Source organism: Podarcis melisellensis (genome assembly GCF_964234715.1).
Source record: "Podarcis melisellensis genome assembly, chromosome: 12".
NCBI classification, from domain to species: domain Eukaryota; kingdom Metazoa; phylum Chordata; class Lepidosauria; order Squamata; family Lacertidae; genus Podarcis; species Podarcis melisellensis.
The window spans coordinates 14,631,933-14,644,476 of NC_138544.1; the positions used below are offsets into that span (position 1 = coordinate 14,631,933).

Sequence of the window (12,544 nt, forward strand, 5' to 3'; positions counted from 1 at the left end):
AAGCTGCAGTGTGAGTCCCAGGCAAGGAGGATAAACAAGGGAGGAGGGGCCAAAGCTTTTTCTCTAGAATCATTTGACTCAAGAGGATATTTCTATATTGTGCTGCCGAAGGCAGAATCCCACACCTTTCTCCTCCCCTCACATCATGTGTGTGTGTGTGTGGATTTGTATATGGTACAGAGCAGAAGATGACGGATATATCTGAGCAGGCCACAACTGCCCTATGCAGGCTGGCCACCCCAAAGTGGAAATATACTGCCTATATAAGCAGGGGCAGAGGAAGGGGTGTGTGGTAGTTGCGGGCCGTCCCGGGTGTCACCACTGAGGGGGGTGACAAAATGCTGGGCGGCACTCACCACCGGATGTGACATTTTAGTGTATTTTTGGTCTCTGTGGAAACTGCCCAGGGTGGCTGGGGAAACCCAGCCAGATGGGTGGGGTACAAATAATAAATTATTATTATGCGTCTCTACTGCCCAAATGGTCCGCCCGCTGCCTCTCCCCCCAGCTGTATGGCGGCTGAGTAGGAGGAGGCAGGCAGATTCTGGAGGCCCTGCAATGTGTTATGCCCCTACGGGCTTCCTCCACCACTGTATATAAGGTGAACCAGCTTTCTAGCAGTTTCCAAATTGTTTGACATCTACTCATTCATTCCTCTTTGTGACTTAGTAATTGTTTTCTTACTCAGGGATCCCATCTCCCTATTGGCGTCTCTGCCCTGCACATCTCACTCCTTGCGGCAGTGATGTTTATTATTATGAGGTCATAGATGTTGGGGTCAGTTCAGGTGGAGAGAGAGAGAGACAAGGTGTGAGCACCCATCGCAGAGGGATGAGTTGAAGGTTGGAATGGGCTTCCATAGACCTACCTATCAGGACTACTAGTCTCAGGGAGAATTGAGGGCTGGATGGCATTTCTCACCCAAAGCTAATGGGCCTCAGAAGGCCTCCCTTGGCACATCATTTAATTTGTGAGGGCTGTGAGGAATCAAGAATGGTGCTTTCAACTGCTTCTGAGCTCTGAGACAGCTTGGGGTCACTTGGGGTGAATGACGTAGCAGGAGACAGCATCTACCGTCTTGTGAATACATGTATACCGGAGAATGGAAGTGAGCGATTAAAAAGACCTTGTACAATTGGAGATTGTAAACTTGTGGCCCTTTTTTAATCCAAGATTGTGCTTTTTGTTTCCTTGTTTCCTTGTGGATCTGCAACCAAGGTCACTGTGAGACTCCACCCCCCCCCCAAAAAAAAGATTAAGATTGACAGAAAAAGAATATTGACACAGCCTGGGAATGTTTTGACACTGTAGCATAGCTATCAGTGGATCAGTAATGTTACTGGGATCAGGACCCCATCCATCTTGTCCCTTCCCTGAAAAGACTGGTTAGGTGAGATTTTCCTTGAGCAGGAACAGTCTCTGTTGTTGGCTCCTTTGGGTCATGGCTGTGCAGTGGCGTAGCGTGGGTTGTCAGCACCCGGGACAAGGCAAGTAATTTGCGCCCCCTAACCCGTGGATTTGCGCCCCCTAACTGTGGCTGTGTGGATGACAGCTATTGAACCACCAAGCAATGGCTCTTATTCCAGATTCTGTTTAAAAATCAGCAAAGACTTGTCTTTCCTCTTTGGATTTTTGGAATGACTGGTACTTAGAAACAATGGTGCCTATGGGTTTGTAGGTGCTAAGTTCCTGGGTTCAGTAAATGTTAGAATTTAATTAGGGCACTGGTGCAATAAAACTGTATGTCAAACTACCAAGTGTCAGAATGTAAGCTAAACCAGTGTGCATTAGGATGTGTGTTCAACCCACTTCCAAGCATCTGGTATTGGCACATATGAAAAGCTAATTAAGCTGGGCAAACTTCCTAAACTGTGTTAATTGAGTCAGTCTGATTTCCTATGAGGTAGTAGCCTGGGGTTATGAGGTGTTAGCACAAGTAAGGATCAAAGGAGTGAGGCTTCTATTTGTGTTAGAAAAGACCTGGAAAGAATCTCAACTCATGGTTTATAATACTAAGGGAGGGTTAAGGAATGATTTTCATAACGTAATGGGCACATTATATCTTGTTTGTAACGTTAATAATGTGTTATTACGTAACAATATTTTATGGTGTGGTAAAAAAGGTGAAGGACCCCTGGATGGTTAAGTCCAGTCAAAGGTGACTCTGGGGTTGCAGCGCTCATCTCGCACTGTGACAGAAACCAGAGTGCACAGAAAAGCTGTTTACCTTCCCACCACAGTGATACCTATTTATCTACTTGCACTGGCGTGCTTCTGAACTGCTAGGTTGGCAGGAGCTGGGACAGAGCAACATGAGCTCACCCAGTCACGTGGATTCGAAAGGCCGACCTTCCGATCGGCAAGCCCAAGAGGTTCAGTGGTTTAGACCACAGCACCACCCGCATCCCTACCATGGTGTGGAATAGAAATCTGTGTCTGAAGCCCTGGAGTGCAATCCTTTACAAGGCCTTTGCATGATGAATTTCTCTTTTTAACCAGCCAGTACCTACTGATGTTTTATTGATGTTTCAAATGATGTTTTATTGCTATTTATAGACTGATTTTATTACATAATGTATGATGTCAGCCACCTTGTTATACTTTATGAAAGTGTGGATTATGAACTAACAAATCCTATACATCTATACTCAATACTACGTCTAGTTCAGTTCCATGGGATGTTTCCCTGGTTAAGTGGGCATAGTGTTGCAGCCTAATCCAATAAAGAAGTGGATAGCAAAATCCCATATTTTTCTAGCCAGGGCTTTTTTTCAGCTTGAACTCAGCATAAATCAGTTCTGGCACCTCTCAGGCAGGTGCCATTGCCATTGTAAGAGAACAAGTGAGGTGTTTATGTTGTGTTTCAGCACCTCTTTTTCTAGAAAAATAGCACTGGTTGTTTTTGTAACATCCAGCACAGCACAGCACAGCACAAACAAACAAACAGTGTTTCTGTTAGCAAACAGAAAAAAAATTGGGACACAGCTAGGCCTTGCCATATTATCTGGGAACAAGGAACTAGAGTTAAGCAATTGTCTTCCTTCCACAAGACTTTGTTGCTGCCTTACAAGGCTGTGACTCAGAAAGTACAGAGGCTTGATTTGACTAAACACCCGGTCTGATTCTTATCTAAACACATGCAAAGTTCTACCTACTGAGGAAACTCTTCCATTGCACCATAATATATCTGACTATTCTTCTGAATTTAATTCCTTGGGAGCAAAGTGGATCAGGAAAGTCAGAGAGCACAGAACTCTCCCTCACCCCATAATCACAGGACTGATGACATCATTTGCTGGATGTGGGATTTGTTAATACAATAGGAGGGTGGACAATAGGTGGACGGATCTGGCCTGGCACATGATCTTCTTGGCTCAGACAGGTCTTCCCAGCTAATGTGCCAACCACTACACCGCCCTTTGGTAGCTCACTACTTTGTGACTGTCCTAATAGACTGGACTCTCCTTGAGGGGGTGGGGGTGGAGGCTGTCATGATGAAGGAAGCATCAAAGTATCAGCCTTGTAGGCATCTACAGGTAGGGCTAGGAACGGCCCTTGCCTGAAACCAGAATTCAGTAGGCAGATCTCATTTTACTACCCTAGGAACGGCTTGGCAGTATGTCTTTGGTTGCAGATTGACATGGAAACAAAAGGCTCAGAATTCTCCTCTCAGTCTCCTCTTTTCCAGGCTAAACATAACTATCTCCTTCAACTGTTCCTCAGAAGGCTTGGTTTCCAGACGCTTGGTCATTCTGGTTGTCCTCCCCTCCATGGGTTGGGTGGTTTTTGGTTTTTTTAAAACCACTCCTCCCTGCTCATCAAATGAACAACCTGAGGACTGGGGAGGGGCATTGGCTGGGTGGAGAGGTTTAAATCTTCCTGTCCACACCAGTGCTGTGTCAACTTTAAAGAAGGTGGGAGGGCTGGTCAGATATTGGGGGCCAGAAACATTTGCATGTAGGGGTATATCAGAAGTTGGGCATCCCTGCTAGAGAGAGAGACAGAAAGAGGTTTTTTTGTGATGTGATGTTACTCAGTGAGTACTAGCACAACTTGTTTTTTGCTGTTGCTGCCACCCATGACACTTTAATCTAGATCAGGGGTAGTCAACCTTTTTATACCTACCGCCTACTAATGCATCTTTCTTGATGGTAAAATTTCCTTACTGCCCACCAGTGCTCGATGGAAGGATTCATCTTGTGGCGTAGAACCCCCCTACTGCCCACCTAGAATCCTGAAACACCCACTAGTGGGTGGTAAGGGACCAGGTTGACAACCCCTGATCTAGATATTAATACCAATGCTTCTTTTTTAAACAAACAAACAACCCCACTGTATATCTATATCTGTATATCTATATCTGTATATCTGTATATCTATACAGTGGTACCTCTGGATGCGAACGGGATCTGTTCCGGAGACCTGTCGGCATCCTGAAGCGAACGCAACATACGGCTGCGCATGTGTGGGTCGCGATTCGCCCCTTCTGCGCATGCGCGTGAAGTCATTTTGAGCGTCTGCGCATTTGCGAGCGGCGAAACCCGGCAGTAACGCGTTCCGTTACTTCCGGGTCGCCGTGGAGCACAACCTAAAAACGCTCAACCTGAAGCAACTTCAACCTGAGGTATGACTGTATTAAGTGTTTTGAACACTTAGGGGGAAATGCTGCATAAATGCACTTGTGTTATTATTAATATGCCATCTCATTACCTGAATTAGGACAGAATGATTGCTGGAACCATGATTGCTCTACTGTACAGTGGTACCTAGGGTTACAGACGCTTCAGGTTACATACGCTTCAGGTTACAGACTCCGCTAACCCAGAAATAGTACCTTGGGTTAAGAACTTTGCTTCAGGATGAGAACGGAAATCATGCTCCAGCGGCGCAGCAGCAGCGGTAGACCCCATTAGCTAAAGTGGTGCTTCAGGTTAATAATAGTTTCAGATTAAGAACGGACCTCCGGAACGAATTAAGTACTTAACCTGAGGTACCTCTGTAATTCTAAAGCTTAACGTGCCTTTGAACATTTGATGTAACTCTTTACACCCAACATCTGGACCCATTACTCCCATTCATAACTGAAATACTGAAAGTTCATTTGCTTGAGGCCATTTGGGCATGTAATTCATCTGCACGTCATATGCCACCTTTTGACTGATCTTATCTGAACAAACTTTTCCGCCTTCCATTCTAGTGTGGGCTTGTGATTTCCTTTATTTCCTTTTATGGAATTATACTTTCTGATGGTTTGGGGTTTTTTGTTTTGCTTTTTTTGTTTAATGTGGAAAGGGCCACCACTGTAACCTAGAATACCTCCAACTTGCTCAGGTATTGAACCAATGTCAAATCTCGTGGCTCTTCTTCTTCTTCTTCTTCTTCTTCTTCTTCTTCTTCTTCTTCTTCTTCTTCTTCTTCTTCTTCACCCTACCCTTCAGCAAAATGGCCGCCCAAACAGGTTGTATGAGATCAGCAAAAATAATTAAAAATACCCGCAGGTTTACAGTTCAAAAGACAGGACATAGAAAAGAGGAATGGACAAAGAGGAGGAAAGAAATTATCAGCTGGAAAAGAAGCAGTTTCATGCAGAGGACGAGTCAGTTGAAGCTGGGCTCTCCGCAAAGCTGATGGGATGCTGCTGTTTCCTATCTCTCCCTCTTTGCTGCCAGATTGCAGCCAACCACCTATTCATTATGTGCATTCCATTCATCTACTTCTTTCCCTAGAAACCACAGTATCTGCCTATGACAAGCTGGAAACATTGCTATTGACAGAAACCTGGCCATTTGAGCTCACTGGTTTGCGAACAGCAGGCAGAAACAAATTATACGTAATCCTGGCTGGAAACTGAGCATGGCGCGCTCTGCAACATCTCCTGCTGTATATGTGGGTGGTGTGTTCCTGCCTGACCTTTCTGAGGTTTTCTCCTTCAAATTGACAGCTACCAACACATGGAGGCCCTTGCAGTACAGAGCTGGGATGGGACACACACCTTAAATCTTTCCCGTATTCAGTGTGTTTCTGTTTGCATAACCAGGAAGGGGAGGGAGAAATGCAATGAAAGTTCATTTCCTTTGTAACAAGGATGAGCAATTTCTGGTCCTCAAGCTATTGTTGGTCTCCAGCTCACATCATCCCTGATCTTTGGCCATACTGGCTGGGGCTGATAAGAGGTAACACCTGGAGAGCCACAGCTGCCTCATCCTGGCTTGGTAATGAATGAATGAAAGAAAAGACACTATTTTTTATTTTCTTGCCCTATCAAATGCTTTCGATATCTCGAAGAATTCTTGGTGCATTTCAGTGCAAGAAACTCCTGAAACTCCATTCTACACCCAAGGCAAATAAGCCAGAGTGTTTAACAAAAGCAGCTGCATCAAATCAGCAAAGACTGCTTTTGAAGAGAGCTACTGAACTTCTAATGTGCCTCTTGAGAGTTTATTTAAAGTAACAAGTTCCTCTAATATGCGGGTATTTTTCCCCTGATGGAGTCCTTGCTTCTGCTACCATCCCATCTACTTTCACATTTATTGGTATGGTGCTATGAAAGCTCTTTCTGTGCTCTGACACATTTCCTTCCAGAAATCCAAGACAACAAGGAGATTAAAATTGAGAGACTGTGGGCGTTTTCATAGAACCACACCTCTCTCCAAATGCAGTACTTTTCAACCACTAATGAATGGAGGGGTGTGACTGCACTGCTTACCTGATCCCCCTTTGGCTGAGTTGTTGTTGCCTACTGAGATGAAGAGCAGGAGGAGAGAGGCAGCAGTGAGGTCAGCGTGGTGCAAACACGATGGGAGGAGCACTGGAATGGCTCCGCTGGTGCATTTGCTCTGCACCAGCCTCACAGACCAACCATACTGTCTGCCGCTCTTTTCAATGGAATCGGTTAGGCACTGATTTCTGAGTCACCAAGCAGTGAGAAAAGCATGTGGCGATGTGCTTCAGTCCTGAACTCTTACTTATAAACTGGTTCTGGGGCTAAGCTGGATTCATTAAGTTTAGTCTCTGTGGAGAGTCCAGTACTCACCCAACTATACTTCATACCATTTAGTCCTTTTCATAAGTAGCATACAGTCGCTTTCAGTTCCTATTTTAGTATCATAACCCCAGGAGAGGTCTAAACACATAATTTGAACTATTGATCTTGACTGATGGGGGGGGGAAGAGGCAATCTTTCACAGAGGACGGGCCTTCAGAGAGGCTGAAATGGTCAGATTGTTAACTGCAAAGTAAAAAGGTAAGGTAAAGGATGCGAATGTCTCACACACTCTCAAATGAAGGGAGAGGATGACCTCTAGTGGTTTTCTGCTTCTATGCAGCATCACTTCCATTGATAATGTTTTTTCGATGTCCTCCCAACCAAACTCAAGAGTCCTTTCCTTTAGATTTGCAAGCAAGTCTCTCACCAGAGTACAGTGGTACCTTGGTTCTCAATTGCCTTGGTACTCAAACAACTTGGAACCCAAACACTGCAAACCCAGGAATAAGTGTTCCCGTTTGTGAACTTTTTATGAAAGCTGAACGTGCTCCGTTTTGAGTGTTATGCTTCCGATTTGAGTGCCACACTTCCGTTTTGAGTATTACACTGAGGTCTGTCTGTTTTTGCTATTTATTTTGCATTTTTGCATTTTTGTTTTTGAGGCTCACCCAATTCAGCTACTGATTGATTGTGTGACTGCAGTACATTGTTTATTGCTTTCATTTTATGGATCAATGGTTTCGTTAGATAGTAAAATTCATGTTAAATTGCTGTTTTAGAGGTTGTTTTAAAAAGTCTGGAACAGATTAATCCGTTTTGCATTACTTTTTTTAAAAAAAATAATATTTATTAAAGTTTCAAAAAAGTTACAAAGATGAAAAAAGAAACAAAAGAAACAAAAAATACAAAATACAGAAAAATAAAAACAATTAAAAACAAGTCAATCTTTCCATGTCTTGTCTTTCATTTACTTGTTTCCCTGACCTCCTCACACCTCCCTTTTTTGTATTCTAGTTCAATTAGTTATTTCAGCAAATCCTTTCCATTTTTGCTTTTATCTTAATAATTTATCTTAATATATTGTAACTTTACATTCTCACCTGTTAACAATCCATTTTTACATACCCCTTTGTAACATTACTGCTAAAACCACATAACTTCATTCCAGCATCCTTCTAACATTCTTTAATTTTACAGTGTTTCTGTAAATAGTCTTTCCGTTTTGCATTACTTTCTATGGTAATGCCTTGGTTTTGGAATGCTTTGGTTTTGGAACGGACTTCCAGACCAGATTAAGTTTGAGAACCAAGGTACCACTATAATTTCCTGGGTGGTTTAGGGAAAGGTGTGCATGCTAAACCTCTTTTGGGAATGAGTTTCATAATTTGGGTGCTGCTACTGAGAAGGTCTCCTTCATGGATCAGTGCCTTGTCATGGCAAAGGGGCATGAATAACTACAAGAAGCTATGAGCTATGCTCTGCAAGGCCACCCAAGATGGGCAGGTCATAGCCGAGAGTTTAAACTAAATGTGATCCACCTGGCAAAGGAACTGGCAAACCACTCCAGTATTTTTGCCAAGAAAACTCCATGGACATAAAAAAGGAGAAGCTTTGAGAAGAAAGTGAAAGTTTCCAAGACATGCTCTAGTTCATGGGGTCACAGAGGATCAAACACAACTAAGATGACTAAACAACAACAACTGAGAAGGCCCAATCTCACCTCCCCACTAAGAGAATCTCTGGAGGTAACAAAACATGGAGCAGGTCTTCAGATGTTGAAGGTAGTACTCATGCAGGTTGACGTGAGAAGAGGTGGTCCTTCAAGCTAACTTGGTCCTAAGGTGTCTAGGACTTTATAGGTAAAATCAAACACTTTGAGTTATGCCTGGAAATGGATAAGAAGCCAATGCAAATGAAAACGAAATAGTGTATTTTCTGATAAGCAACCACTAGCCTCTGCATTTTGCACCAGCTGGAGATTATGAATGCTCTTTGAGAGCAGCCTCCTAGAGTGCATTGCAACAGTCCAATCCAAACATGTCCAAGGTGTGAGTGATGATGGCCAGATCTGCATGATCCAGAAAAGAGCACAACTGGTGCAGAAACCAATGCTGAGCAAAGGCAATCCTGGCCACAGCCACCGCCTGGGCCTCCAGGAAAAATGCTAGGTCCAGGAGCACTCTCCGTCTGTCAGCCTGTGTCAGGAGTCCTGGTTCCCGTCTTGATAACACAGCAAGTGTAGTTAATTAAAAAGGAAGATTTATTGCAAAAACAAAGTTCGCCGGAGGGCTCTAACAAGCCGCCAGCCTCATCAGTCATGATGACCCTTCTGAAGACTGCTTCCTTTTGCTTCTGACATCTCTTGTTTTGCTTCCTGTCTTGGAGCCCTCCCATTCGCAAGACCTTGGACTGAGAGGGTCAGCTCCCACCTCTTCCCCATTATCTGAAGGGCTGTCTTTTAGCTCTTTCCCACCTGATAAACTGCTTGCTTCTCTGTTTGTGGCATTTTGCACTCCTCGAGAGCTTTGGCAGGTCCCTTATCAACTCGCATTCCAAGGGGCGGGGAAGTTGACACTAGCCGATGCTCATCCTGCCTGGCAGTTAACCTTCTCTGTTCCTGGCTGCTTCCTTCAGCTGGTTGCAAACCTTCCCTGGGATCTGTCTGCAAACCTTCCCTGAGGGCTGCCTCATTCATGACAGCCTGATCCTTATAGGGAAGTGCAACCCCATAACTCCAAACCACCACCATAAACAGCACCCCAACCCCCATCCCTGCATGATGCCCCAGACACAAACCATGGTTGATGGTATCAAAGCTTCTGCAGAACATACAGGAACACACTCCTTCTGTGCAATTCCTGGTATACATCACCCACCAAGATGAACAAGTCTTTTCTGTCCGAAAGCTGGACTAGAACCAAGAATGGAAAGGATTCAGCATAATCCATGAAAGTCTGGAGTTTGATCTGTCACTACGCACTCAAGTCCCATATCACACAGGCTCATAGCACCTGGGCCCTCAAGGGTGCCTCTCTGAGAATGAGGTACCAAGTGCCACCCACACAAACTTGCCAGTTCAGTTGCACTGATAGCACACCAGGCAGGAGATCATGAAGCACAGGGGGGAAATGCTCTTCTTCATACTAGCAATGAGACACTTGTTCCCCCAAAGCGAGTGGAGCATAGGAGAAGTGAATGAAGGCAGAGGTGTTTCACTAGGAGCTCTCCGTGGTGCTGTGAATCACCATGCCCCATGGGCACCTCCATAGGGCCAGAACAGGACATTTGGGGTCACTGCTGTAGAAGGGTGTCCACCAGAGGGTGCAATGCTGAATGCTCCCCTCAAACCCAGATTGGCCCTGCAACCACTGTCAAGTATCCAACTGTTAAGATGAAGCGGAGTGTGATGGCCTGGGAATCCAATTCAGAGGCTGAACCAGAGGAATCCCAGCCTGCACAGGAGTCCCCGCCTCCAGGGCCGGCTGAACTGGGGCAGGGCCTTGATTCTGAAGCGCCTGCACCTGTGAATCTCCCCCTGGGCCCAGTAACTGCAGAGGCTCAGGGCAGAGAGGCGAAGGGAACTGGTTTCTCCCAGGAGGAGTGCTCGCCTTAAGGCCAGGAGAGGCGGGTCTCCTGGGGGCCGGGACCGCCCCTGGCCTCAGAGAAGATAAAGGCCAGTCAGCCCGGTCCCAGGTTGTGGGAGCAACGTCGTTGTTGAGTACCTGTTCCTGCCCGGACCCAGACCTGACCCTCCAGTGTTCCTGTCCCCGACCGGCTTCCTGCTTCGGACCTCGCCTCGCTCCTTGTGAACTGTTTCCAGGCTAGTGACCCAGGACCGCACTTTGACTACGCCAACGGTAACCTTCCCCCCGGAGTGTCATTTTGCTTGTAGTTGGCATCTCTCTTTCTTGTAAAGAAAGTAGTGATCAAAAAGTCAACTCAGACAGCTTTTCCACCTAGGGCAGTATCCCCATAGCCTGGGTGATCTTGTCCTTTGAATAACGTCTTTTATTCAAGCACTGAAATTCTCAGTCCAGTTCTCAGATTATGAATATTTTTAACTATCAACCAAACTTGTTTCCCATGGGGGGGTTGGGGAAACAAAACTCATCTCCCTGGAAACTGCCATCCTTTGCCTCTGGTAAATTCTGGGCACTTAGCCGACAAGTAATTATATTCTTGCAGAGTTACCGAGAGAGCAAGGGAAACAAAAATCTGTATTTTGAAATGTTTGTGCACTAGTTAACTTCTAGTTACTATTCTCATGCAGCTTGTCATGTCGTGAGCAAAGAGCAAATTAAACAAGCAGGGCATTGTGTACCGTTTCTTAAAATATAAAGATGACATTTCTCAAATAAGAGGGGATGGATGAATCAGTCCTAGAGATGGACTAGTTGCGTGAGAAATAGATGGCATGCTATTTTGGCTAATGAAATTACTTCCGCGTTGAGGTGGAGGCAAGAGGGATGAACTGATATCCTGATTCAGATTACAACTGATTGTAAAGCACTCAATAGTCATAGAATGTGATGATTACCTACTGTCCCTGCCTAGCCTAAGGCAGCGTAACCTGCACACAGGAATAAATACTATCCTACCAATAGACTTGGAGAATTAGGGTTGCATTAAGCTAAGTTTTGTTCAGTTTGTTCAGTTTTGCCCATTCAACTTAATGGACCCAGCAACCATGGCCATTATTTTCAATGAGTCTAATAGGCCCAGATGTGCTGCTGAGCATCTGATTCAACCCTTAGTCAAATGGGAAGTCGTATGGAAAGAGCAGATTCATGCAGGGGGGCGGGGAGCTAAATGTTGACATAGAAAAACAATGATCCTGGTCACAGTAGTTTGGAAGCCATAACAAGTGAAGCGATAACCTTCACTTGTGTCCTATCCAATAACACTAGACCTTCGTCACAACACTAGAGCTTGGGGAATTCCAATGAACGTTGGAAGATTCAGGACAGATAAAAGAAAGTACTCTTTCATGCAGTACATGGTGCAGCTATGGAACTCACACTCACAGATGGGCTATTGGCTTAATCCAGCAGGCTCTTCTTATGCTCAGTGAATGAATGAATGAATGAATGACCCTCCTGCCTTAAATGGCCAAGCACCTTCTCTTTGACAGGTCAGTCGGTAGAGCACGAGACTCTTAATCCCAGGGTCATGGGTTCGAGTCTCACATTGGGTGAAATATTCCTCCATTGCGGGGGGTTGGACTAGATGATGCTCATAAAGTAAAGGTAAAGGGACCCCTGATCATTAGGTCCAGTTGTGGCCGACTCTGGGGTTGTGGCGCTCATCTCGCTTTATTGGCCGAGGGAGCCGGCGTACAGCTTCTGGGTCATGTGGCCAGCATGATTAAGCCACTTCTGGCAAACCAGAGCAGCGCATGGAAATGCCGTTTACCTTCCCGCTGGAGCGGTACCTATTTATCTACTTGCACTTTGACGTGCTTTCAAACTGCTAGGTTGGCAGGAGCAGGGACCGAGCAACAGGAGCTCACCCCCTTGCGGGGATTCAAACCGCCGACCTTCTGATCAGCAAGTCCTAGGC

The 12,544-nt window shown here is 45.3% G+C and overlaps 1 protein-coding gene across 2 annotated transcripts in view; it reads right to left on the reverse strand.

Moving 5' to 3' along the window:
* Window positions 1-12,544, reverse strand: part of LOC309353598 (prostatic acid phosphatase-like) — a 220,537-nt gene that overhangs the window by 58,297 nt on the left and 149,696 nt on the right. The gene's annotated exons all lie outside the window — the stretch shown is intronic.